Here is a 27,936-nt window from a genome sequence, read left to right on the forward strand (position 1 = left end):
TGTTAATTCTTTTGGCTTTGGATAGTACTTGAGAGTTCATTTCCTAGGTTAGCATCTGGCTGGCAAAACCTTACATCTTAGATTCAGGCTGTGGTTTGTTGTTTGTTCTCAGACAGAGGGACTCCCTTTAATAATTCTTGTAAGTTTGGTTTGGTTTTTACATATTCCCTTAATTTCTGTTTATCTGGAAATGTCCTAATTTTACCATCATATTTGAAGAAGAGTTTTGCAGGATATATCATTCTGGGTTGGCTTTTTTTTTTCCCCTTCAAGGTTTTATGTGTGTTATCCCATTGGCTTCTTGGCTGCATGGTTTCTGCCAAATAATTAGATCTTAGTCTTATTGTTTCTCATCTGTATGTGACTTTTTGCTTTTCTCTAGCTGTTATCAGGAGTTTTTCTTTGTCTTTGGTTTTAACGAGTGTGATTATGATATGCCTTGGTGGTTTTCTTTTGGGATCTATCTTATTTGCGGTTCGTTGAGCTTCTTGGATGGTCAGCTTTTCATCTTTCTTGATATTAGGGAAGTTTTCTGCCAGCAATTCTTCATTGATCCTTTCTGTGTTTCCCATTTTCTGCCTCTGTTCTGGAACTCCTATCACTCCAAATCTTTGCTTTTGATTGTATCCCACATAATTCTCAGGGTTTCTTCATTTTTCTTCTTTCTTTTTTCTGATTTTTCCTCAAACAGAGTTGTATCCAAGTTTTCGTCTCCAATTTTGCTGATGCTATCTCCCATCACTTGAACCCTGCTCCTCGGCCATTCTATGACACTGCCCATTTCTGAAGTCTTGTTGTTTATCTTTTGGATTTCTAATTGTTGTTTTTGTATGATTTCTAGTTGTGAACTTATTTTGGCACTTTTTTCCTGTATGTTCCTGAATTCTTCCATTTTTTTGTCTGTATTTTCCATGGATTTGTCTGCCTTTTCCATGCATTTGTCTATTTTTTTCCTCATTTTTGTCTGCTTTTTGCTTCAACTCTTGATTTTCTCTGAACGTTAGAAATTTGAATTCCCTGCTTGGTTGGTCAGATAGTTCTAGTGCCTTTTTCTTCTACTGGAAATTCATCTGGTGTTTTATTTTGGAAGCCTACTGGAACCATCCTGTCCTTTTTTAAAAATATGTTTCAATATTATCTGCTGTCTTTGGGACATTCAGTAGTTATTTTCTTTGTTTATTGATTGTAGATCTGTTTATTTCATCCTGCTTTTTTGTTTTATTTAGTTATGTCTGACCAGGCAGGCTCTGCATTCTTTGTTTACTTGTCTGTGATCATGATACTTTTCACCTCCTTGTCCACTGGTCAGGGCCAGTTGCTCAGCTATGGTGCAGCAAGGCAGGTTCAGCTCAATGGAAGGGGCTGGCATGGGTTTGTGGCACGTACCAGGAATGATACAGTAGGCCAGGAATCAGTGCTAGACAGGTTCTGGTAGGCTGTGCCTGCACTGCTTTTGGGTGTGATGGAAGGCAGGAAGAAGTGGGGAGGTTGTCATATGTGGAGCTAATATGGGTTTGGTAAAGATGAGAGGGAAACAGGAGCCAAAAATAACAACAACAAAAAATGCTATGAGAACTTGCCATTCAAGTGTAGAGATGAGAACTGGAGGAAAACAAAAGGGAAAAAGAAAAGAAAAAGGAAAAAAAAAATAGATAAAAATTTAGAAAATGAAAGCCCCCAGGAGTTGCATTGGTGTGGCTGTGAAGACCAGGGAAGTGGCTTTCACCCTACATAGCCTGGCTAGAGGGGGTATGGATGTCACACAGTGCCACATATTCAGGAGACAGGAAAAGAAGGTAAGTATACAGAGACAAGAATTGAGAAATGAAGAAAGAAAGAAAAAAGAAATGTCCCCAGGGATCCCACCAACACAGCTGCACAACTGGGAGGGTGGTTTCTAAGCTATGCCTTGCAGTTTGGCTAGAAGGGGCTCCCAAGCTGTGAGAAGAAAAAGAAAACAAACAAGCAAAACAAATCAAAGTGAAACAAAAAGCCCCAGGAATCCCAGTGTGACAGGCTGGGGGAGTGTTTCCTCAGTCGAGTGGTGCTTCATAGCCTTTCAAGAGGAAGCAAAGATGGCACATGGAGTCAGAAGTTTGAGAGAAAGGCAGGGGAGGTGGCAGGAGGCACAGAAAAAAAACAAGAGAAATGGGAAAAGGTAACAATAGCAATAGACAAATGGCACTCAGGGAGCCAACCCGTTTGGGTGGGATGAATCTAAGCATCTCAAGGTCAAAGCAGTTGCCTTCCAGCCAAGAGACTGCAGCCAGCAGGAAGCAGGGGAGGTGAAGGGGGGGAGGGGAGAGGGTTAGGAAAGCTTATATCGCTTGTTACCAGATGCTCTGTCTCCTGCTGGGAACTTCGTAAAGCTGCTTTCCCGTACTCCCTGTCTGCCGATCTCCAATGTAGGCAGGGTGAATCCAAGCAGCACAGATGCTGCACTTCCTGGCTGTCTGAGCCACCACTGCCAGCCAGGAAGCATGGAGGTAGAGTAGCGGGGAGAGGATGGGGGATGGGAAAGCATGTAGCATGGATTGAATTAAGTCCCCCCAAAAATGTGTGTAGCAACTTAATATCACAGATTGAATTATGTCCCCCAAAAATGTGTTTATCAGCTTAGTTAGGCCATGATTCCCAGTATTCTGTGGTTGACCTCCATTTTGTGATTGTAATTTTATGTTTACAGAGGATTAGGGTGGGATTGTAACACCCTTACCAGGTCACATTCCTGATCCAATATAAAGGGATTTTCCCTGGGATGTGGCCTACACCACCTTTTATCTCTCAAGAGAAGAAAGGGAAGCAAGCAGAAAGTTGGAGACCTCATACCACCAAGAAAGCAGCACCAGGAGCAGAACACGTCCTTTGGACCTGGGGTCCCTGCCCCTGAGAAGCTCTTGGACCAGGGGAAGATTGAGGACAAGGACCTTCCTCCAGAGCCAACAAAGAAAACCTTCCCCTGGAGTTGACACCCTGAATATGGGCTTGTAACCTACTAGACTGTGAGAGAATAAATTTCTCTTTGTTAAAGCCATCCACTTGTAGTATTTCTGTTATAGCAGTACTAGATAACTAAGACAGCATGTATCCCTGGTTACCAGGTTCTCTGTCTCCTGCTGGGAGCTCCGTGAAGCTGCTTTCCTGTGCTCCCTGTCTGCTAATCTCCAAGAGGAGTCCAAGATGGTGAATCCGTGCTGCGTTAGCTGATAGGGGACTTCTGCACATATCTCTTCTCGATTTCTGTCCTATGTCAGTTTCTTATTCCATTCGGTGCTTGGCTGAGTTCTTTATCTCTTCATTTGGCACATCGGGTTCCAGGATTGTTTCTCTGTTTTACTTAGTTTTTCAGGTCTTTGCTGTAGAGGAATAGTGTGGTGCTTCTGTCTATGGAGCCATGTTGGCCTGAAGTCTATGGTCAATTCTTTTGCCCAGCTTTTGACTGGGTTATTTGTCTTTTTTGTTTGTTTATTTAATTGTTGAAGTTTTATTTTATTTTTTTTTTTTCAGATATATGGTTTCCAAAGATGTTCTCCCAATCACTAGTTTTTCTTTTCACTTTTTGGTAAAGTCTTTTGATGAACAAAAGTATTTAATTTTATGATGTCCCATTTATTTATTTTGTCTTTTGTTTGTGCTGTTGTTATTATATCCAATAATCCATTATTAAAAGCTAGGCCTGACAGCCTTGCCCCTGCTTTTTCTTCTAAAAATTTTATGGTTTTAGTTTTCACATTTAGGTCTTTAATCCATTTTGTTTGTTTTTGTGTATGGTGTGAGGCATGGATCTTGTTTGATTTTCTGCAGATGAAGATCCAGTTTTCTCAATGCCATTTTTTAAAGAGACTCTTCTTTCCCCATAATGGATTTAGCACGCTTATAAAAAATCAGTTCATCGTCGATGTGTGGGTTTATTTCTGGATTCTGTATACTATTCCATTGGTCTCTGTGTTTATTGTTATACCAATACCAGAAAAAACAATCAAACAAACAAAAGCCCAAAACCTGTTGCCATCGAGTCGATTGTGACTCATAGCAGCTCCATAGGACAGAGTAGGACTGATAGAGTAGAACTGCCCCATAGAGTTTCCAAGGAACGCCTGGCAGATTTGAACTGCCGACCCTTTGGTTAGCAGCCATAGCACTTAACCACTACACCACCAGGGTTTCTCACCAGTACCAGGGTGTTTTAATTACTGTAGCTGTAGAATATGTTTTAAGATCAGGGAGGGTGAGTTCTCCTACCTTGTTCTTCAAAATTGCTTAAGCTATTTGGGCCTCTTGCTTTCCATGTAAAATTGAAGATTTTTTTTCGCAAATCTGTAAAGAAGGCTGTTGGAATTTTGATTAGGATTGTGTTGGCTCTATAGATTGTTTTGGGTAGTATTGACATCATAACAAAATTAAGTCTTCCAGTATGTAAACCAGACATATTTCCATTTATTTAAGTCTACTTTAATCTCTTTCAGCAGTGTTTTATAATTTTCATTGTGAAAAAGTCTTTCACATCCCTGGTTAACTTTATTCCTATTTTCTTCTCTTAGATGCTATCGTAAATGAAATTGTTTTCCTAATTTCAGTTTAAGATTTCTCATTACTGGTGTATAGAAGCCCAACTGATTTTTGTTTGTTGACCTTGTACCCTGCAACTTTACTAAATCCCTCTATTACCTCTAGAAGCTTCCTTGTAGATTCTTTGGGGTTTTTTATATATAGGATCATATCATCCACGAATTGAAATAATTTTACTTCTCTTCCAGTTCTAATACCTTTTACTTCTTTTGCTTGTCTTATTGCTGTGGGACTTCCAATACAATATTGAATAGGAGTGTGGGAGTGTGCATCCTTGTGTTGTTCCGATTTCATCACGGGGAAAGCTTTTCATTTTTCTCTATTAAGTCCAGAACGGGCTGTTGGTTTTTTATGTCCTTCATCATATTGAGGAACTTCTCTTGTATTCTTATTGTGTTGAGGGTCTTTATCAAAAAAGGGTGTTGCATTTTGTCAAACACCTTTTCTGCATCAATAGCGATGATCATGTGGTTCTTTTCCTTTGTGCTATTAATGTGGTGTAATACATCGGTTGTTTTTTTAATGTTGAGCCATTCTTGCATGTCTGGAATAAATTCCATTTGTTCATGGTGTATAACTCTTTTAACATACCGTTGGATTCTACTTGCTAATATTTTGTTGAGGATTTTTATACCTATGTTCATTAGGGATATTGGTCTGTAGTTCTCTTGTGGTATCTTTGTCTGGTTTTGGTCTTATGGTAATGTTGGCTTCATAGAATGAGTTAGGGCTTGTTCCTTTCTTCTCTATCTTTTGGAAGAATTTAAACAGGATTGGTGTTATTTCTTCTCCAAATGTTTCGTAGAATTCCCCATTGACACCATCTGGTCCAGGACTTTTTGTTGTTGGTGGAAGGTTTTTGATTACTGAATTAATCTCTTCACTTGCTATTGGCCTGTTGAGATTTGCTATCTCCTCTTGAGTCAGTTTAGGTAGTTTGTGTGCTTCTAGGAATTTGGCCATTTTATCTAAATTCTTCAGTTTGTTGGCGTACAATTGTTCATTGTATTCTGTCATTTATTTTTATCAAATCAGCTGTAATGTCTCCACTTTCATTTTTTATTTTGGTTATTTGCATTTTTTCTCTCTTTCTTTTCTGGTCTAGCTAAAGATTTGTCTATTTTATTGATCCTTTCAAAGAACTAACTTCTGGTTACATTGATTTTTCTGTATTGTTCCTCTGTTTTCAGTTTTTCTGCTCTGATCTTTGTTAATTCCTTTCTTCTAGTACCTTTGGGTTTAGCTTGCTTTCCTTTCTCTACTTTCTCAAGTTGTAAAGTTAGATTATTTATTTGAGATCTTTCTCTTTATTAATGTGTTTATTGCTATAAATTTTCCTCTGAGGACTGGTTTTGCTGTGTCCTGCACGATTTAGTATGTTGTGTTTTCATTTTCACCTACATCCTGGTTTTCATTTTTTTGATTTTTTAACTTCTCTCTTGATTCCTTCCTTGACCTGTTGTTTTTCAGTAGTACATTGTTTAATTTTCATGTATGTATGTGAGAGAGCATATGTGTGTGTTTCTTCTTTTTTTTTTTAATTTTCCCTTCTGTTATAAATTTCTGTTATTCCTCTGTGGTTGGAAAAGATACTTTGTATAAATTCAGTTGGTTTTTTGTTTGTTTGTTTGGATTTGTTTTGTTACCTAGCATATGATCAATCCTAGAGAATGACCTATGTGCACAGGAGGAAAATGTGTCTTGTTTTGATGATGAGTGATGTTGTTGTTGTGTCCCATTGAGTAGAGTTTGACTCATAGTGAGCCTGTAGGACAAAGTAGAACTGCTTCAAAGGTTTCCTAGGCTGAAATCTTTACAGGAGCCAATCACCAGGTCTTTTCTCCTGCAGAGCACTTGGTGAATTTGAACCTCCAATGTTTTGGTTAGCAGCCAAGTACTTAACCATTGTGCTATGCAACTTTGATAATGGGTGTAGTGTTCTATATATGTCCATTAGTTATAATTGGTTTATGGTGTTGCTTAAATCTTCTATGTCATCTTTTTTTGTTTTTTGTTCTCTACCATATTGAAAATGGTATATTGGAGACAACTATTATTGTGGAGTTGTCTATTACTCCTTTCAGATTTTTCAGTATGTGTTTCATGTATTTTGGGGCTCTGATGTTAGGTGCAAAAATGTTTATAATTGTTATGTCTTATCGATGGGTTGATCCTTTTATTATTACATAATGCTCTTCTTCATCTCTTTTAACAAATCTTGATTTAAAATTTATTTGTCTGATACCAGTATGGCCACCTCTGCTTTTTTGTTGGTTACTGCTTGCATGGAATATTCTTTTCCATCCTTTCACTTTCAGTCTGTTTGTATGTATCTTTGGGCCTACGATGTGTCTGTCTCTTGTAGGCAGCAGAAGGATGGATCATGTTTTTTTTTTTCTTTTTTTAAATCCAGTCTGCCACTCTCTGCCTTTTGAATGGAGAGTTTAAACCATTTACATTTAAGGTAATTACTGAAATTGAAGGACCTACTTCATTCTTATTTCTAATTGGTTTGTATGTGTGTCTCTCTTGTTTTCTACAATTTCTGTAATTTTGTTATTTTTGGCATTTAGTTGCTTTTTGTGTTGAGACTTTTAAATTTCTTCCTTATTCCTTTCTGTGAATAGTTTCTAAGTAGTTTTTTAGTGGTTTCCACAAATAAAATATTTAACAGTGTACAATTCCACCAACGTATTTTAGCTTTATGCCAATATTTAACATACATAGGACAACTAACACACATTAACATACTAAAACTTTATTCCTGTTTCACTCCTGCCTTCCTCATTTTTGTTGTTGTGACATCATTACATCATTATACATTTTATGTCTGTTAGGTTAAGTTTATAATTATTTCTCATACATTTGACATTGTATTGTTTGTGGAACTTAACTACTATGGTTACCCTCTAGAAATACCATAAAACTGGCCCTTATATTTCCTCATGCCATTGCATTTGTTGGTGATCCCTCTCTCTCTCTCTGTCTCACTCTGTCTCTTTTTCCTTTTCCCATGTGCTGATTTGAGTATCTGTCTTGTGTTCTTTTTTTTCCATCTGAGAAACTCCTTTAAATTTTCTTGCTGAGTATATATGGTAGTTATGAATTCACCCAGTTTTTTTTTTAATTTAGGAATGTCATCATTACATTACTGCCAAGTTATATCATTGCATAACTGCCAAACCACTGAGAATCACAGCCCAGCCAAGACAGCCTTAACCATCAAAGCCAGCATTACTCTTGCCTTGGACATCAGGGTTCATTACTGCCAGATATATGTCATTAATGTGCAAAGTAGTAAATTTTTTAATATTATTGTAAATGTGAAATGTCAGATAACAAAACAGTCAATAAGTGAGAAGGTGTATATGTTGTTCCGTTCCCACCTGGCCACCAGGGTTTCTGAGGAGAAATCTACCCCTTTTATGTTATCCTGTACTTTTGCTGCTTTCAGAACTCTCTCCTTGTGTTTGGTTTTTAAGAATTTTATTACAGTATGTCTTGATGTAGACCTGTTTGTATTCTTTCTGTTTGGAGCCCACCTGGATTCCTGGATTTGCAGGCATGACTCTTTATTCAGTCTGGGAAATTCTCTTAGAAAATCCCTTTCTTTTCTCTTCTTTTGGAATTCCAAAAATCCTAATGTTGGATTTCTTGTGTCCCATAATTCCATTTGACTTTGTTGGCTTTTTGTGTGTATGTTTTTTCTTTGTTTGTCTGAGACTTGGTAAGTTCAGTTACCCTGTCATTTAGTTTTCTTATTTTGTCTTCTGTCTGCTCAAGTCTACTGTTGAATTCTTCTCTTGTATTTTCCATTTCAGTAATTTTATTCTTCAGTTCTAATATTTCTCTTTGTTCTTTTTAACATTGTCTATCTTCTTACTGAGCTTTTCATTTTGTTTCCTGATATCCATTAATTTGTTTTCTCTGTGTTCTTTGCTTTCTTTGAACGTATTTAATGTTGTCTGCAGGTCCTCTATTTTTCCCATTACCTGGCCTCCATAGGACTAATTTCTGCTTCTACATGGTTTTCTTTTAATTGAGCATTTTCTCTTGTTTTTTATATGCCTTATAATTTTTTTTGGACCTAAGGCATTTGAATATTTTATTGCGGTAATTATGGCACTCAGAATCTTCTCTTTCCCCAGGTCTTGTGATTTTATTTTTTCTTTTCCCCTTATTTTCTTCTTCCTTCCTAAAAAAATGGAGCCCTGGTTGCTCAGCGGTTAAGATCTTGGCTGCTATCCAAAAGGTCATCTGTTCAAACCTACAAGCCACTCTTTGGAAGCCCTATGTGGCAGTTCTACCCTGTCCTATAGGGTCATTATGAGTCAGGATGGACTGGACAGCAACAGGTTTTTTTTCCTAAAAATCTCCTAGAGGGTGCTCTTGCCTTTAAGTTTTCCATCATGGACTCAGCAATTCTGGGGACTTGTGCACTCCTCCCCTCTTCTGTGGTAGGGCCCCTAGCACTTTCTTTGTTTATATTTCACAGCTGTGCTTGTGTTTCCCTCCTTGTTTGGGGACAGGGTAGTAGGGAACTCTCTTAAATGCTGGAGAGAAAGGTCTTCCTGCTTTGTAAAATTGGTATGGGCTATTTTCTCCCTGTGGTTCAGTTTTACTAGTTGCCCCCAGAAAGACATTTGGAGTTTGAAGTATCAGACTATTGGTGAAATTTAAACTTCTTCATTTTTTTCCTTGCCTTAAAGAACTCATTCTCTATATTTTACAGCACAGCTCAGTCCACTTCTAGCTGTATTTGAGATTCCTGGCTTGGATGGGGGAGGGACAGGAGTGGCTCTCTAGATCACTGTAAAAAAAAAAAAAAACGATTGCCCTGGAGTCAGTTCCACGTAGGATAGAGTAGAACTGCCCCATAGGGTCTCCAGTGAGTGGCTGGTAGATTCAAACTGTTTACCTTTTGGTTAGCAGCCAAGCTCTTAACTTCTACACCACCAGGGCTCCAAAGCTCTGTAGAGAAAGATTTTCCTTAGGCTCTTCTTTTTTAGGTCTGTGCACAAGAGGCTTCTCTGCCTGTAGTATGCTCGTGGGTGTCTGGCTGCCTGCAGAGACTGGATCTTACTGTGTTCTGCATGCCACTCTTTCCTGGGACTGACATGGCCCCAGATTTGATGGATGCCCAGACTCCCCTTCTTATGTCTGCACACAGAGGCTTTTTTGCCTGCAGTGCCCTCAAGGGTGATTAGCTTGCCTGTGAAGTCCTGGTTTCCAGGGTACCAAGCTAGCAGTACACCAAGTCACCCTTTCATAGGTCTGCTTTCTTAGCCTTCCCTGCCCACAGTGCCCCCAACAGGGCTTCACTACCACTAACTCCAAGCCTCACTGTGCCCTGCACTAGCTGCCACTATCCCAAGATGGTCACACTGTGCCTGGGAAAAGAGTGGAGTGAAGATACTCTGTGAAACTTCTCTTTCCTACGGTATGTCACCTTTTACTTGATTCAGAGTTTCCTTTGATCCTCCAATCCTTTGTCTGGTGTCCAGGATTCTGAGGGTATTTAATTTTACAATATTTGCTTCTTTTCTTTTATAATAGCTGTGGGGGATTCAGGGCATGCAACTGTTTATGCCACCATCTTTCTCTACCTCCCAACCATATGATTATTTAAAGCTCCTTTTATTTGAGTGATATTTTCCCCAAGTCCTTCCTCCTCTCCATTCACTGTCTTTGTGGAAAGTGGGCCTGCAGAGACGACACCCCCATTTAGAGAAGCCTGTCCTCAAAGGCCCCACCCAGCCACAGGATCCCTTTCATGAGGCCTCATTAAGCTAGAACACTCCAGCCTCTTGCCACAGAGAAGACCTTTTTCAAATCTGACATCCATAGACTTTGCAGATATTAAGACATTATGATCCTAAATTTCAAACGAAGGAAAAAAGGGCAAATGTTGCAGAAAACAAACACTAAGAAGCAGAAGGATGTCCCAGCAGGCACTGTCCGAAAGCCAAGCACCACAGGATATGAGTGTGTGCTCAGGAGAAGCAGGCATGGGGCAGGGTGAGGATGGCTATCTGCAACTCTTGCCTGCCATGTAGCTTGGATTAGACCACCTGGTGCCCTTTGAACTCCCCTCCCCCTGAAATCCTCTCAACCCCGTTAGACTCTGTGCTGTCAGGACCTCTTGGATACAATCCAGGATGATCATAGAACCAAAAGGATCTTAGAAACTGCTGAGTCCAGAGGGGTTAAACACTGCTAGTCATGGTCAAGCAGGATCAAAGGAGAGGTGGATGGGTCACCTAAGCAGAGCATATACTGCTCATCCCTCATGTGCAGAAGGAAAGCAGGCAGCAACCACCCCCACCCCCACCCCACAACCACAACCATCAGCACCAAAGAAGCCAGGAGCCATGGTGGTGACCAAGCAAACCAGCATAACACCTCCCTGGGCCAACAGGAAACGGAGGAGATGGCAGAGGAGAATGGCTGTGAAACAAAGTCTGCTGTGGCATGGGCTGGGAAAGGGCTCACAACTTGTCTGAGAGGTTCACAGTGCACTGTGTCTGAAGATCAACTTCATGCTTGGTCAGAAAGTTGGACTCATGAAAAACTGCATGAGGTCCCCAGCACACTGCTCCTCACCAAGGAGAGTTGGGTCTCAGAGAAAAGGAACTTTTGAGCTTTGGAAGGTAAAGCATGGCCTGACTTCTCTTCACATAATAGTCAAATGGGAAATAATTGCCAGTGGTTTGTCAATGGTCTCTCCTTACCGTGACAAAAATATACACGAGAGGTACACTCCTCCCTACCCACCTTGGGAAGAGCAGTATTTGTTGTTGTTAGTTGCCCTTGAGTCAGCCCAGACTCATGGCAACACTATGCACAACAGAACAAAACATTGCCTGGTCCTGTACCGCCCCACGATCAGTTGCAGACCAGGCCATTGAGATCCATAGGGTTTTATTGGCTGATATTTGGAAGTAGATTGCCAAGCCTTTCTTCTTAGTTGGTCTTAGTTTGAAAGCTTCACTGAAATCTGTTCAGCATTATAACAACACGCAGACCTGCACTGACAGATGGCAAGTGGCTGCACATGAGGGGAACTGGCCAGTAATCAAGCCCAAGTCTCCCACACAGAAGGTGAGAATTCTACCACTGCATCACCACTGCCCCAGAGCAGTATTTAAAACTTAACAAATAAACACCCAGTGGGGTGGCATTACTTTCTTGGTGGTATGTACCCATGTCTCTTTTCTTGCTTCTCTCTTTTATATCTCAAAAGGAATTGGCTTAAAACACAATCTAATCTTGTAGATTGAGCCCTGCCCCATTAACATAACTGCCGCTAATCCCATCTCATGAACATCATAGAGATAGGGTTTACAACACATAGGAAAATCTTATCAGATTACAAAATTGTGGACAATCAGACAGTACTGGGAATCATGGCCTAGCCAAATTGATACACATATTTTGTGGGGACACAACTTAAACCTGGGGGAGATATTTCTCACCCTCATTCATGGAGAGGACACCTATTTGAGGCTATGATCTTTATACATGACACCTGTCCTGGCCAAAGACCATGTCCTCTCTTCCCTTAAAGGCTTTAGAAGCCCAACCACAGCCCAGGCCTGTCTCTAGGCTGCATGGTTTCTGTGTCTTTGCAGTGGGAGGGGTCACCCATATTGGCTCATCTGCAAAGGCATAATACCTTTCACTGATAAACAACGACAATAGCAGATGCTCTTTAAAAAAAGAAAAAAAAAGACTAGAATAAAAATGCAAGCATAATTGTAATCCTCCATGCCTTGACAACAGGTAGTTGGGTCTCACGGTCATAGAAGGAGCACCAAATGCAGCTGCTCATGTCTGTCTAGCCTCATGGCTCCACACTTACCCATCAGACGAAATAGGGAGCAGCATGCAGACTGGGAAGGGCACTGGAGTTTGATTCAGAAAAACACGTGCCTCTCCCAAACTTTCACTGACTCTTTGCATCTGTTACTTTCTCAGTCTTGGTTTTCTCATCTGTACCGTGTCATCCTGACCAGCCCCCAGGATTGTTGTGAAAGCAATCTCGTAGACAGTGAATCAGGGAGAAACTAGCATTAGTTCCAGCAGAATGCCATGTCTGCCTTTAGGAGATAGCACGTCTAGGCACAGAAAGATGTGAGTTTGCCAGCTGTACTAGAAATAAGTGGTTTATCTAATTTGTGTTGTGTCCTTTGGCCACATTTGATTCTCCAACCGCAGTCCACAAACAGCCACATCTAGCTGTGCATCTCTAACATGGCCTTCTGCATTTGGGAGCCACCCAGTTCTAAGTGCCATCATCACTGGCACCATTGTACTTAGTGCCTAATCTGACAATAGTGTAGCCAAATGAGGCAAATTTTGGGGCAGCCTCATTTTCATCCTTTTTTAAAAACTTGGATTATAGAAGATTCACCCTGTGTATTCCACAAATCCTCCAAGTGAGGAAACAGCCCTGCTCTTCACCATAAATAATGAGTCTCAGAATTCAGAAAGCTGACCCATCCATCGGGGACTATAGTCTTTCTTCAGATGCTGTTGTCAGCAGTAAGCATTTGCTGTATATATTTTAATGACTGTTTCATAATATGAAAACAAGGGTGTGTCTCTTGGAACTATACTACATCGTGTAGTGCTTCAAGTTTACTTCTGACGACCAAGGCCAGTGAGATCTGTTAGCTTGCTCCTGTACCAGGAAATCATTGTTTATTTTTTTTCTTTCTATTCATATTTATATTTGCTTTTATTAATGTTTCCTCAGCATTTCTTTGTATTTGTTCCCATATATTTGCTCTTGAACTTGCCTGCTTTACTTCTCTGCAGAGAGTCCTCCTTTAAACATCTGTGTTAGCCAGGGCTGTACCCCAAAGTCACCTTAGAAACCATGGCCACAGGCTGCACTAATAATAGATAAAGGCCACAAAAACCTCACAAGTGTCTCTCTTGGTCAAAAAGGCAATGGGGTAAGAGACCGTGGGCTAATAGATATAAACCTGCCCCACCAAGAGCCCATCTAAATTTCCTGAAGTTGTAAACAGGTGTCCCTGCTATAGGATTAAGAAATCATGAATAGTGAGCACATGTGAACCAAGCTTACAACTAAATCAGAAAAAGCATGTGTCAAAACCGTTGTGACATGTGTTTCAAGCAATGGAACTTTACTCTGCTGCATGAATTACAAACCCCATAATGAGCGAATAACACTTCACAGGCAAAGCTTCCACTTCTGGGGCCTTTCAAGTAAAAGTGGAGTGCCAGAAAGGTAACTAGAAGAGAGGGATTATCACTGCAGTAGGTGGACACAAATTCTTTGAAGTGCTTTCCATCTGTGTCCCCTCCCCTTGAATCTGGGCTGGGCCTAGTGGCTTGCTTATAATCAGTAGAACACAAAAGAGTGATGTCTGGGTCTTCTGAGGCTGGTAGTAAGAAGCTTTTCAGCTTCAACATGTATGTCTTAGAACACTCATTCAGAGCTCTGAGGTGCCACACAAGATGTCCACTACCCAGTGACTGCCCTGCTGGAGGGACCCAGTGTGAGCTGTCCCCACCAAGGTGCCAGACATGTGAGTGAAGCCACCTTGGACCCTCCCAAACAAGCTGAGTATTACTAAGTGATCCCATTTCATTCCATGTGGCGTGGAAGAATCAATTACCCACCTAGCTCCATCTAAATTCCTGACCCACAAAGTCATGAGATATAGCACAATGGTGGTTATTTCAAACCACTCAGTTTGGGGGGTAGTTTGTTACACAGCAACAGACAGTTAGAGCAGTCACCACTCCTTCATACAGAAATCTTTGCTGAAGAACAAAGCATAGACAAGGTAGCCCAGGCCCTCATATTGCATCTGAAAAGCAGAGAGTACTAGGAAGGAGGAGACAAGGAGCTCCTCTCCTCAAGATGACTGTTGAGGCCAAAGAGGAACCTGATCCCCAGACTCTGGTCCATACATATTCCTCTGCCTGGATCCCTCACATATATATATATTTTTTTTTTCCAATTCCCAGGGTTCATCCTTATCCAAAGCTGCCTTAATGAGAAATCTTCACAAAACTTGTGAGAGTTCCATCACTGCAATATTTTCCTCTTATCTCCTCCTACTTCTGATCCTTCCCATCACCATGGTAACCTACAAATAAAAAGAGCCATCAGTAGAGGTTCCTGTTGGTGTCTTATCTGAGGTCTGATCCAGCCCTCAGTTCATGGTTGGCTCTAGCTCCAATAAGTTTAGCAGTTACCTTGGTAATTCTAAGTTATCCAGCTGTTTCAATCAGCTTATTAGGATATGAGAAAAAATAGAAATACCCTAAGTCAGTTGTTTGAGACATGCAGAAGATGATGCCAGCGCCATGGTTTTATGCCCTTGGCCCTCACAGTGCTTATTGCAAGAACCCATGATTCTCTGCCTGAAGGCTCTCTCTAGTCACAGAAGAGTGCCATCCATGTGCAAAGGCAGGGCAGAAATGGCAGAGGAGGGGTAAAGCCCAGGAGCAGCCCCCACCCAATGGTTAGATACCTCAGAGTCTGTGCTACTTGAGGGAAGATGTCATTTGTACAGTGTAGGAGGATGGGAAGGTCAGGGACTTCCCAAGTGAGAGCAGTGGGCTTATGGGGACCAAAGCAAAGAGGAGGGTCCCTGGGGCAGGAGAGGTCAAGGGGCTCTTTTGATCTGGTTAAGCAGTTTTCCTTTTCTTGTTGCCTTCACTCAGTCCTGCCTTTTGGTGCCCTAAGTGCTCCTCTCTGCCTGTGCAGACCAGGAACTCCCAGTGGCAAGCGGTTCCTGTTCCAGAATTACCTCTCTACTTCCTTTACCTGGTTGCACCTCCCAACCCCTTCGGCACTCCTGTTCTTTTCAAGGTGCCACAGGTGTTCAGAGCACAGATTGTTAAGGAATAACAATGGTCATAAGAAATTCTCTTGTAAAATCGGAATTAGAGGTAAAATCAAGGGAGCTGAAAATTTTTCTTCTCCATTCCTCAAGTCTGAACTGCTGTGAGTGGTCATAATTTTGCATACAGACTTTCCATGTGTCTTCTTTCTTTAAAAATAATAATAATATATATATATATATATAGCTTTACAACAACCATAACATTCATAGAGAAAAGTGCATAATTAATATATGTACGGCTAGGTGAATGTCACAAAGAGCACCACCTATGGAACCACCATCTAGATAAAGAAGAGAACACTGTCACCACCAGAAGTCTCCCTCTGCCCCTTGCAGCCACTCTCCCTGCATAATGACCACCATCCTGACTTAGATCGGATCAATAGTATGGATCACTTGCCCTGTGTTGGAGCTTCCTATGAACAGATCCTTCAGCATTTGTCATTGTGTCTGGCTGCCTCACTCTTTCTTCAAGATCCATGTCTGCTGTATACAGTCATAGATCATTTATTCCATAGTGTCTTGATGCATGACTCTACCGCAATTAACTTGTCCATTCTCCTGTACACACACATTTGAGTAGTTTCCAGTTTGTGGCTATTATAAAATAGTGCCATTAATGATATTCTAGTACTTTTTATTTTTTTCGATGAGCATATATTTCTATTGGGTACACAGATAGGAGTGACACTGCTGATAATAGGGTATGTGTATGTTCTGCTTTTTAAAGTTTTTATAATCAAAGTCATCCCTATGCAGACTTTTAGGAAACACATCATACCAAAAGTTTTAAAAAATATACATCAGCTGCTGTGCTAGTTTCCCTACCTGAGCCATCCAATATGGTGGCTACTGCCCACATGTGACTATTTAAATGTAAATTAAAACTAAATAAAATTCAGTTCCTCAGTTGCACTAGCCACATTTCAGGTGCTCAGTAACCACATATGACTAGTGGCTCCCACACTGGCCAGAGCAGATATAAACATGTCCATCCTCACAGAAAGTTCTAGACAGCACTGCTGCCCTTTCCAGCTTCTAGCCATGTTCCTGCCTCTTCTCGTCCTCCTTTTCTGATCACCTGAGGAGCAATGAGTCTGTCTCCCTCTGTCTTGTGAGCACTGTATCACATAAGCCCATCCTAACTTAGGTGGCATATCCTCTGATGTCACACAGAGCCAAAGGGACTTCTGTTTAGTAAGCTTCGCCCTCCATGAGAGGTAGCACTGGTTATAAATATTTATTTTGGGGGGATAATTGATATATAATTTGGTTAATAGCTTATGGTCTCTGTGTAAGACCAGTGATTATCAGCCAATAGGCCTGCCTCCAGAGTCCCTATATGTAGTGGAAAATGTTTCTGACTGAAGTATGCTGTGCTCAGGAATGGTGTGGGAGGAAATGTGGTACAGCAGTGCCCCCCCCCCGCCCCCGGCCAGCACTCCTTCACTGAATAAGTAGGTATCAGCTGGACAGGCCAGTTCCAACCTGCAGGACACAGAAGAGAGATATGGTGTCTCCTGTCTCAAGGGAGAGGGAAGAGGGGGGGTATAGATGCACCCCAGGGTGGAGACCTCGGGGAGACAGGGGAGTAGGGAGTATAGATGCATCTGGTGTGGAGACCTCGGGGACCCACAGAGGAGGGCTCCTTCCTTCAGTAGGTGTCAGCTAAGCATAAATATGGTTAAAGGGCAGCGAGTGACATGAAGGCAGCTGCAGATACATCTGGAGCTGAGGTATGAAGGAGGTGAGAGTAGGTCTGGTGCAGGGGCCCAGCCACACCTGTGCTTGACGAGAAGCATTTTCACCTACGTTTATAGGAGAAATTAGCATCTTATTTCTTCCTCTCCCACACTCCTTCTGGTTATGATAGCAGAATTTTACTAATTTTATAAGTTTCTTTGTTCTTCATGGATCATTCTTATCTGTTCATTTAATTCTTGGTAGAATTCACTTCTAAACTACCTCGGGGTACAAGAGCAGATTTTTTTTTAACTATGCTTTCTTCCACTTAACGACCTTTCTAAAGGTAGCCACAACTCTGACATCCCTACGCTGGCAGCACAGATTCCTTTGGCCTACTTTGTACTTTATATAAATGGAGCCTTACGTCTAGCTTCTTTTGTTCAACATTGTGTTTCTGAGATTCATTCTCATTGCTGTGTAGCATTGCCCTGTGTGAACATGCTGCGATTATTTATCCTTTCTACTCCTGTTGGGCATTTGGGTGGTTTCCAATTTGGGACTATTATGAACAGTGTTGCTATGAACATTCCTGTAGGTATCTTTTCAAGAACATATAGAATAATTTTTGTTGGGCATTTACTTAGGAGTGGAATTGTTGCTACATAATGTGTCCATATGTTCAGCTATAAGAAATACAACAGTTTTCCCAAGAGGTGCCACAAATTTTCACTCCCAAGAACTGTATGAGAATATTCATTGTTCCACATTCTCGACAACACTTCCTATTGTTCGATCTTTCCACTTTAGCTATTCCGGAGGGTTGGTGTATAGCTCTGCTGTTTTTAACAACAAACATTGCCAACTAGGACAGGATCTACCACCACCAGTGGAGAGAATTGTTGGTTGATAAACACAGATTAAACATTAAAGCTTACCAACAAGGAGTATAAATTTGATTTTATTCCGCTGTAAACAGATCATCTCTCATCATGAAAACATGAGCACAAATGATTTACAAGTGCGCATCAAAAAACTTTTTGCTGCCCACTCTAAGGAAAAAAAAATTGATTTAATAGTGGTCACCATGCAAGCAGGTACATGAGACATGGCTGGTGGCACCACACTCTCATCCGACAGCAATTGCAGCTCTGTTGGGACCATTTTGGCCAAAGCACATTTTTCCATTTGTGCAATTTCTGTTTATGTGATTTTTATTTTCTCAGTTCAAATAGCACTTTACTCAAGGGAGAGGATGTTGTTTTCGTGCATTTCAGCACTACGGTTTTATTTTTACTCTTCAATTTAAAATCAGTTTTCTCCTTATCTTTACAACTAAGTAAGTGAATGTAGCTGTGTAATGAAGAAAAGAGTGTGCACACCTAATACTTCAATTAGCAGTGTCCCGGGGGCTGTATGTGAGCTCAGCTCCCATGGGTTGTTGATTGAGCCGACATGCCCTTGAGTGGGACTGCCTGATGCTTGTGTCTGGTTGTTGGTGCTTTCTGCCCGGTGATGTAAGGCTCGGCTCTCTCCATCCCCCATGGTTTTTGTTCTGTGAGGTGGAATGCACACATTCACTAGCATTCATGAGCGTAGGGCCACATCAACTCCCTGCCCCCAAGCCCACTACCTAGAACAGTCGCATCTCAATACTTACCAACCACCCGCACTTTGTTTTCTGAGCAAAAGGCCCCAAAAAGAAAGTAACAGACTTTACTCATGACCTGGTAAAATTCAGCACCAAGGAAGAACTTTACCAGCTGACCTTCTTCAGAGGGCTTCAAAGCAGAGCGCTGATACCCAGATTCACTTTGTCCTTTGAAGTGGATTCTGTACACCCAGGAGGCTCTTTTCAGAAGGGATTGTGGACTGGCTCAGACCACACACTGGTTACTGCCTTCTGATTGAACCCGGACCTCCACAGTCCTGTGCTGGAGTAGCACTAGAGCAAGCTGGGAGGTGAGAAGAAGCATAGGTAGCTGAGGAAAGGTGACCATACACCAGTAGGCCTGCACATCTAGAGCTGCCATGCAGGATGCCAGGCACCACAAAATAGCTAACTCTGGAAGGACATGTGCAGAGGGAGCCACGAAGCAGCAGCACTGCTCCATCCCTGCTGCCTGGTCTTCTTGGCTGGGCACAGACATGCTGATGAGTCTTTGGGGATCATTGTGGCCCAGTCTTATCAGATACAGCTGGTGAGGGACTGCAGGTCAGAGTTGCCCAGCCCAGCAATCCCTTTGGCAGCACATATACTAAAATTGGAACAAAACTGAAGAGATTAGCATGGCCCCTGCGCAAGGATGACATGCAAATTTGTGAAGCATTACATAGTTTTACATTTTCAGATAAACAGAAGTTTAGGGAATTCATAAAAACCAAACCAAAACTACAAGAAATACTAAAGGGAGTTTTCTGGTTACAAAATCAACAATATCAAATATCAGCCCAAAACTAGAACACAGGACAGAGCAACCAAATGTCAACCCAGATAGGGAAATCACAAAAATAAATCAGGAAAAAAAAGCTCAAAAGAGCAAAAAAACGATGTCGTTATGTAAAAGAAAACAACATTAAAACAAAGAGGGACTAAGAAATATAATCATAGATCTTTCATATGGAGAGGAAGGCAAGGTGATACGAAGAAATAAAAGAGGTTTAAATTCAGAGAAATAGGGGTAAATATTAAGGTAACCAAAAAGGAGAATAAAAATCATACTCATCAAAATAAAATAAAGAAAAATGTAGGGACTCAGTAGAAACAAAATCAACAATAACGAATGACAGGAAAAGACAATATATAATGATAAACTACTCAGCACAAAAAATTAAGTGGGAAAAAGAAACTGTCAACAACACCCTGAAAAAGGCATCAAAATGACAGCACTAAACTCATACCTATCCATAATTACGCTGACTGTAAATAGACTAAATGCACCAATAAAGAGACAGAGAGTGGCAAAACGGATTAAAAAACACAATCCATTTATATGCTGCCTACAAGAGACACACCTTAGACTTAGAGACACAAAAACAAACCAAAACTCAAAGGATGGAAAAAAATATATCAAGCAAACAACAAACAACAAAAAGCAGGAGTGGCAATATTAACTTCTGACAAAATAGACTTTGAAGTTAAATCCACCACAAAGGATAAGGAAGGACACTACATAACGATTCAAGGGACAATATACCAGGCAGCTATAACTATATTAAATATATATGCACCCAATGATAGGGCTGCAGGATACATAAATGAACAGCATTGAAAAGTGAGATAGTTCCACAATTATAGTAGGATACATAAACACACCACTTTTGGTAAAGGACACAACATCCAGAAAGAAGCTCAATAAACACACAGAAGATATGAATGCTACAATCAACCAACTTGACCTCATAGACATATACAGAACACTCCACCCAACAGCAGCCAAGTGTACTTCTTTTCTAGCACACATGGAACATTCTCGAGAATAGACGACGTATTAGGTCATAAAGCAAGCTTCAGCAGAACACAAAACATTGAAATATTACAAAGCATTTTCTTTGACCATAACACCATAAAAGTAGAAACCAATAACAGAAAAAGCAGGGAAAAGAAATCAAACACTTGGGGAGCCGAACAAATACCCTGTTCAAAAATGACTGGATTATAGAAGACATTAAGGATGGAATAAAGAAATTCATAGGATCCAATGAGAATGACAACACCTCCTATGAGAACCTTTGGGACACAGCTAAAGCAGTGCTCAGAGGTCAATTTATATCAATAAATGCACACACACAAAAAGAAGAAAGGGTCAAAAGTCAAAGAATTAACCCTACAACTTGAACAAATAGAAAGAGAGCAACAAAAAACTCCTCAGGCACCAGAAGAAAGCAAAAAATAAAAATTAGAGCAGAGTTAAATGAAATAGGGAACGGAAAAACAATTGAAAGTGTTAACAAAACCAAAAGATGGTTCTTTGGAAAAAAATTAACAAAATTGATAAACCATTGGCCAAACTGACAAAAGAAAAACAGGAGAGGAAGCAAATTACCCAAATAAGAAATGAGATGAGCAATATCACAACAGACCTAATGGAAATTAAAAGAATAATATCAGATTACTATGAAAAATAGCACTCTAACAAATTTGAAAACCTAGAAGAAATGGATGAATTTCTAGAAACACACTACCTAAACTAACACAGAGGTAGAAGAACTAAATAAACCCATAACAAGAGATCGAAAAGGTAATTTAAAAACTCCCAACAGAAAAAAGCCCCGGCCCAGACAGCTTCACTGCAGAGTTCTACCAAACTTTCAGAGAAGAGTTAACACCACTACTACAAAAGGTATTTCAGAGTATAGAAAATGATGGAATACTCCCAAACTCATTCTATGAAGTCAGCATATACCTGATACCAAAACCAGGTAAAGACACCACAAAAAAGAAAATTACAGACCTATATCTCTCATGAACAAAACTCTAGCCAATAGAATTCAATAATATATCAAAAAAATAATTCACTATGACCAAGTGGAATTCATGCCAGCTATGCAGGGATGGTTCAACATTAGAAAAACAATTAATGTTTTTTTTTTATCATATAAATAAAGCAAAAGAACCACATGATCATTTCAATTGATGCAGAAAAGGCAATTGACAAAGTGCGGCGCCCATACATGATAAAAGCTCTCAGGAAAATAGGAATAGAAGGAAAATACCTCAATATAATACAGGGCATTTATACAAAGCCAACAGCCAACATCACCCTAAATAGAGAGAGCCTGAGAACATTCCCGTTGAGATCGGGAACCAGACAAGGATGCACTTTATCACTACTCTTATTCAACATTGTGTTGGAGGTCCTAGCCAGAGCAGTTAGGCTAGATAAAGAAATAAAGGCATCCAGATTGGTAAGGAAGAAGTAAAAGTATCTCTATTTGCAGATGATATGATCTTATACACAGAAAATCCTAAGGAATCTTCAAGAAAACTACTGAAACTAGTAGAAGAGCTCAGCAGAGTATCAGGATACAAGATAAACATACAAAAATCAGCTGGATTCCTCTACACCAACAAAAAGAACATCGAAGAGGAAATCACTAAATCAATACTGTTTACAGTAGCCCTCAAGAAGATAAAATACTTAGGAATGAATCTCACCAGAGTTATAAAAGACCTATGCAAAGAAACCTACAAGACACTACTGCCAGAAACCAAAAGAGACCTACGTAAGTGTAAAAGCATACCTTGCTCATGGATAAGAAGATTTAACATTGTAAAAATATCTATTCTGCAATGAAATTCTGATCCAAATTCCAACAACATTTTTTAATGAGATGGAGAAACAAATCGCCAACTTCATATGGAAGGGAAAGAGGCCCTGGATAAGTAAAACATTACTGAAAAAGAAGAACAAAGTGGGAGGCCTCACACTACCTGATTTTGGAACCTATTATACTGCCACAGTAGTCAAAACAGCCTGGTACTTGTACAACAGCAGATAAATAGACCAATGGAACAGAATTGAGAATCCAGACATAAATCCATTCACATACGAGCAGCTAATATTTGACACAGGCCCAAAGTCAGTTAAATGGGGAAAAGACAGTCTCTTTAACAAATGGTGCTTGCATAACTGGATATCCAACTGCAACAAAATGAAACAAGACCCATATGTCACACCATGCACAAACACTAACTCAAAAGGATCAAAGACCTAAGTATAAAATCTAAAACAATGGAGATCATGGAAGAAAAAATCGGGACAACGTTAGGAGCCCTAATACATGGCATAAACAGTATACAAAACATTACCAATGCACAAACACCAGAAGAGAAACTAGATAACTGGGAGCTCCGAAAAATCAAACACCTATGCTCATCCAAAGACTTCACCAAAAGAGTAAAAAGTCTACCTACAGACTCGGAAAAAGTTTTTAGCTATGACGTTTCCGATCACCGCCTGATCTCTAAAATCTACATGATATTGCAAAAGCTCAACTACAAAAGGACAAATAACCCAATTAAAAAATGGACAAAGGATATGAACAGACACTTTACCAGAGAAGACATTCAGGAAGGTGACAGATACATGAGGAAATGCTCACGATCATTAGCCATTAGGGAAATACAAATCAAAACTACAATGAGATTTCATCTCACTCCAACAAGGCTGGCATTAATCCAGAAACACAAAATAATAAATGTTGGAGAGGCTGTGGAGAGATTGGAACACTTCTACACTGCTGGTGGGAATGTCAAATGGTACAACCACTTTGGAAATGGATTTGGCACTTCCTTAAAAACCTAGAAATAGAACTACCTTACAATCCAGCAGTCTGACTCCTTGGAATATATCCTAGAGAAATAAGAGCCTTTACACGAACAGATATATGCACACCCATGTTCATTGCAGCGCTGTTTGCAATAGCAAAAAGATGGAAGCAACCAAGGTGCCCATCAGTAGACGAAAGGATAAATAAATTATGGTATATTCACACAATGGAGTATCTACTCATAAAGAACAATGATGAATCCGTGAAACATTTCATAATGTGGACGAATCTGGAAGGCATTATGCTGAGTGAAATTAGTCAGTTGCAAAAGGACAAATATGGTATGAGACCACTATTATAAGAACTCGAGAAGTAGTTTAAACAGAGAAGAAAATATTCTTTGATGATTACAAGAGTAGGGAGGGAGGGGGTATTCACTAATTAGATAGTAGACAAGAACTATTTTAGGTGAAAGGAAAGACAACAGACAATACAGGAGAGGTCAGCACAACTGGACTAAACCAAAAGCAAAGAAGTTTCCTGAATAAACTGAATGCTTCGATGGCCAGTGTAGCAGGGTCAGGGGTTTGGGGACCATGGTTTCAGGGGACACCTTGGTTGATTGGCATAATAAAATCTATTAGGAAAACCTTCTGCATCCCACTTTGGAAAGTGGTGCCTGGGGTCTTAAACGCTAGCAAGCAGCCATCTAAGATACATCAATTGGCCTCAACCCACCTGGAGCAAAGGAAAATGAAGAACACCAAAGACACAAGGTAATTATGAGCCCAAGAGACAGAAAGGGCCACGTAAACTAGAGACTACATCAGTCTGAGACCAGAAGAGCTAGATGGTGCCCGGCTACAACTGATGACTGCCCTGACAGGGAACACAACAGAGAACCCCTGAGGGAGTAGAAGAGCAGTGGAATGCAGACCTCAAATTCTCATAGAAAGACCAGACTTAATGGTCTGACTGAGACTAGAAGTACCCCAGAGGTCATGGTCCCCAGGCCCTCTGTTAGCCCAAGACAGGAACCATTCCCAAAGCCAACTCTTCAGACAGGGATTGGACTGGACTATAGGACAGAAAATGATACTGGTGAGGACTGAGCTTCTTGGCTCAAGTAGACACATGAGACTATGTGGGCAGCTCCTGTCTGGAGAGGAGATGAAAAGGCAGAGGGGGTCAGAAGCTGGCTGAATGGACACAAAAACAGAGAGTGGAGAGAAGGAATGTGCTTTCTCTTTAGGGGGGAGAGCAACTAGGAGTATATAGCAAGATGTATTTAAATTTTTGTATGAGAGACTGACCTGATTTGTAAACTTTCTCTTAAAGCACAATAACAATTTAAAAAAAGAAAGAAAGAAAGAAAAACTGCCCAGCCCAGCTGCTCCAAGCTCCTGACCCACTGAACTGGGAAGAAGGCAATGACTTTTTCTTTTTTGTTAAGCCACTCAGTTTGGGAGTAACATGTTTCTAAACAGTGGATAATTAGCATACCCATGGGAGGGAGGCTGTTCTGGTGTCCTTGACTGGTGTCAGCAGACAGCCTGGGGGCTGACTGGGCCCGTGGTACCCAAAGGAACATGCTCTCAGTGGGTAGCCAGTCCACCCCAAGGCAGGCAATGGTAACCACCATAATTAGAGCCAGGTCAGTCAGCAAACAGACGCACTCAAACTAGATAACTGAGGGGATTATTCACAAGAATGGTGTAGGGGACCTGAGCACATCTGAGGGGCTACCAACCTGGGGCCTGGAGGGCCAGGAGAGGGTGTGGTGAGCATGCCTGAGGGAAAGGGTTATGTAGATGAAGGAGGGTGCCTTGAGGGAGCCTTCAGTCAGGGAGCCTGGGACTCAGTACCCTAAGCCAGCCCCCTCCATCCCTGTGTCCAACCTGCTCTCCAGCCAGAGCATCCAGGTGCCTACAGACAGAGTACATCGGGTCAGCCTCCCCAAGAGAGACAATGTTGATGTGGAGGTGGGCAGGGGAGGGGAGTCTGCCTCTGGACTGCAGAAAGAAACAGCCAGATGGAGTCACAGCGACAGTGCACCCCTCTTTGCCTGTGCCTCCCAGCCCTCCAGCCACCCTGTCGGGCAGGCACCATGGGGCCCATTTCACAGACAGGCATGGGAATCCTAAAGCAGCACAGTGAGGTGCTCTGCTCCTGGGGTGGTGCCACCTTCTGCCACTCCTGTGGCTTTACACCCTGGAGGCCTTCTTGGTGGCCACCCAGCATATGACCTCCCTGATTTGCCCAAATAGCAGCAATGTCTGTCCTTTCATTCCCCACTCCTAGAACCACTGCACACACTTCCTCTCCCCAGCGCGGCACCTGACATGCCTGCTGCCTTTCGGAAGCTACTGGGGCGTTTCAAGTGTCAGCAAAACCTCACCCAGTCCAAATGAAGAGCTTTGGCTAGAGTATCAGGGACCTTGGCGGAGTGAGGGCCAGGGTGTTGAATAGGCTTTTTGGAGAACTACGAGACGAGGATGCCTGGTCGTGGAGAGCAGTGATGCTGGGCAAGTACAAGGAGCAGAACCAGAGGCCAGGGACACACTGCTACAGATGGTGGTGATCAAGTAGGGCACTGTAGACCACATTTGACTTAAGGAAGAGCAGCCCAGGCAGCATGTAGAGTGAACTACAGTAGTATGGGCAAGATAGGAGGTGGGACATCTGTTGACAAGCCTGAGACCACTTAAAATAAGTTTTTTGAGTGTTTCAGAACAAAGGATGTGACCTGGATTAAGGTTTTGATTTCCTTGGGTACAAGTCACCTTCTTCAGGAGGTAAAATGACAGGAAATAATAGAGAAAGCAGTTGCCACACATCAGTCAAGGAGCAATCAGGCTTGGAAATAATGCCCCACAAGCCAAAAATAAACCTTGAGGGCTGAGTCTGGGGCTCCCCTTCCTGCAAACCACACCTCAGTGTGATGGGAACTTCTGATCCCAGCATCAGAGTTGTACCTCCTCTGAGTGGCTTACACAGAGGCAGGCAGGCCATCAAGGGGATGCTGTGCCAGCACAGGAGCATATTTGGGGCACACAGTGTGAGGGAGGGAGACAGGAACCCAGGCCTTCCTCCAGCCAGATCAGTAGACATGTGAGGGCCTGGCCAAGCTGCCACACCTTCCACCCACGCCTGATAGCTTCCTTCTCAACTGAAAGAGGAAGGCTGATGGATGGACAGAGAGATGGTGAAGAGGTGATTCTATTGGTTAGTGGGTCATCAGGATCCTCTTCATGCAGGCAAAGTAGTGGGTCTTAGCTAAAGTTCCTGTGCCAGGATAGTCCCAATTTTGGCACTGGAATTTTCTTGTCCCAGGAACTCTCAGGCCTGGGATGACCAGACAGATGGCCTCCCTTGCTCAGCCTTGGCTGCACACTGGAGTTCCTGAAACCTTTAAAAGCACTGGGCTCCTGATGCACCTGACCTGGGGTATGCCTGACATCAGCTTTGTAAAGCTCCCGGCTAAGTCTGATGTGCATCCAGGGTAAGGGACCTGCTGCATTGTCAGTGTGCCACAGATGGTGCTGGTCATCATACCCTGGCATACTTGGGTTGGCTTCCTCAGGGATACTTCTGGGTCTCCACTAATCCCCAGGTGGGCAGTCAACCAAGGGCCAACAGGCTTAGAGTTCCAATTAGGACAGGCAGATGACACTGTTCATCCAAGCCAAGAAGCAAAACTCCCCTGTCCCCACGGGGAGAGAGGCTGCACTTCTTGCCTCTTCTCCTCCCCTCACCCCACTAATGCAGTGGGTGGAGGGCTGTGAACTTGGGCTGCTTTGAGAATCAAATGAAGTTGGTAGAGCCATCTTCTCATAAAAATACTCTCACACACAAAACCTTGCCTTCAGTATAAGGTTCACAGACTCATGGACCCCAGGTTAAGAACCTGGCCACAGTGCATAGAGAGAAGACTGTCAGATAGCCTGGGGTTTTAGTCCAGAAGTTACTAGGATGGAAGGAAACATTTCCTTTAATTGTACCTTCTCAAAGGGATGAGCAAACTGCTTTGTAACTATGGTAATCCATTTGCTGAAACAAAGGATGAAAGGTCAGGGAGTTAGCTTCATCAGGCCACGGTGTTCCTTCTGTGTAATGCAGATGACATCCTGGACTCAGGAATTCTCTGCTTCTGTGAAACGAAGAAGGAGAAAGGCCTGGCAAGCTACTTCTGAAATCAGCCAATGAAAACCTCATGAATCACAACAGAATATTGTCCAACTCACTTGTTTTGGACAGGTAGTCAGGAGGGATCAGTTGCTAGAGAAGGACATCATGTTTAGTGAAATAGAGGGCAAGGGAAGCCCTCAGTGAAATGGATTCGCACAATAGCTGAAACTATGGACTTGAACATGCCGATGATGGTAAGGATGACTCAGACCAGGCAATGTTTCATTCTGTTGTACATAAGATCGCCATGAGTCAAAGTTGACTTGATGGGACAGCTCTCAGCTGTCTGTCTGCCTGCCTGTCTTTCTGTCCATCCATCCATCCATCCATCCAT

At 41.8% G+C, this 27,936-nt stretch overlaps 1 protein-coding gene and 1 non-coding gene across 4 annotated transcripts in view; both read left to right on the forward strand.

Moving 5' to 3' along the window:
- Positions 1-27,936, forward strand: part of SYNDIG1 (synapse differentiation inducing 1) — a 274,280-nt gene that overhangs the window by 241,586 nt on the left and 4,758 nt on the right. The gene's annotated exons all lie outside the window — the stretch shown is intronic.
- Positions 19,376-19,482, forward strand: LOC126067861 (U6 spliceosomal RNA). The gene has a single exon (XR_007515475.1). It is a non-coding gene; the product is annotated as a U6 spliceosomal RNA (small nuclear RNA).

Source organism: Elephas maximus, chromosome 25 (genome assembly GCF_024166365.1).
Source record: "Elephas maximus indicus isolate mEleMax1 chromosome 25, mEleMax1 primary haplotype, whole genome shotgun sequence".
Taxonomy (NCBI): Eukaryota; Metazoa; Chordata; class Mammalia; order Proboscidea; family Elephantidae; genus Elephas; species Elephas maximus.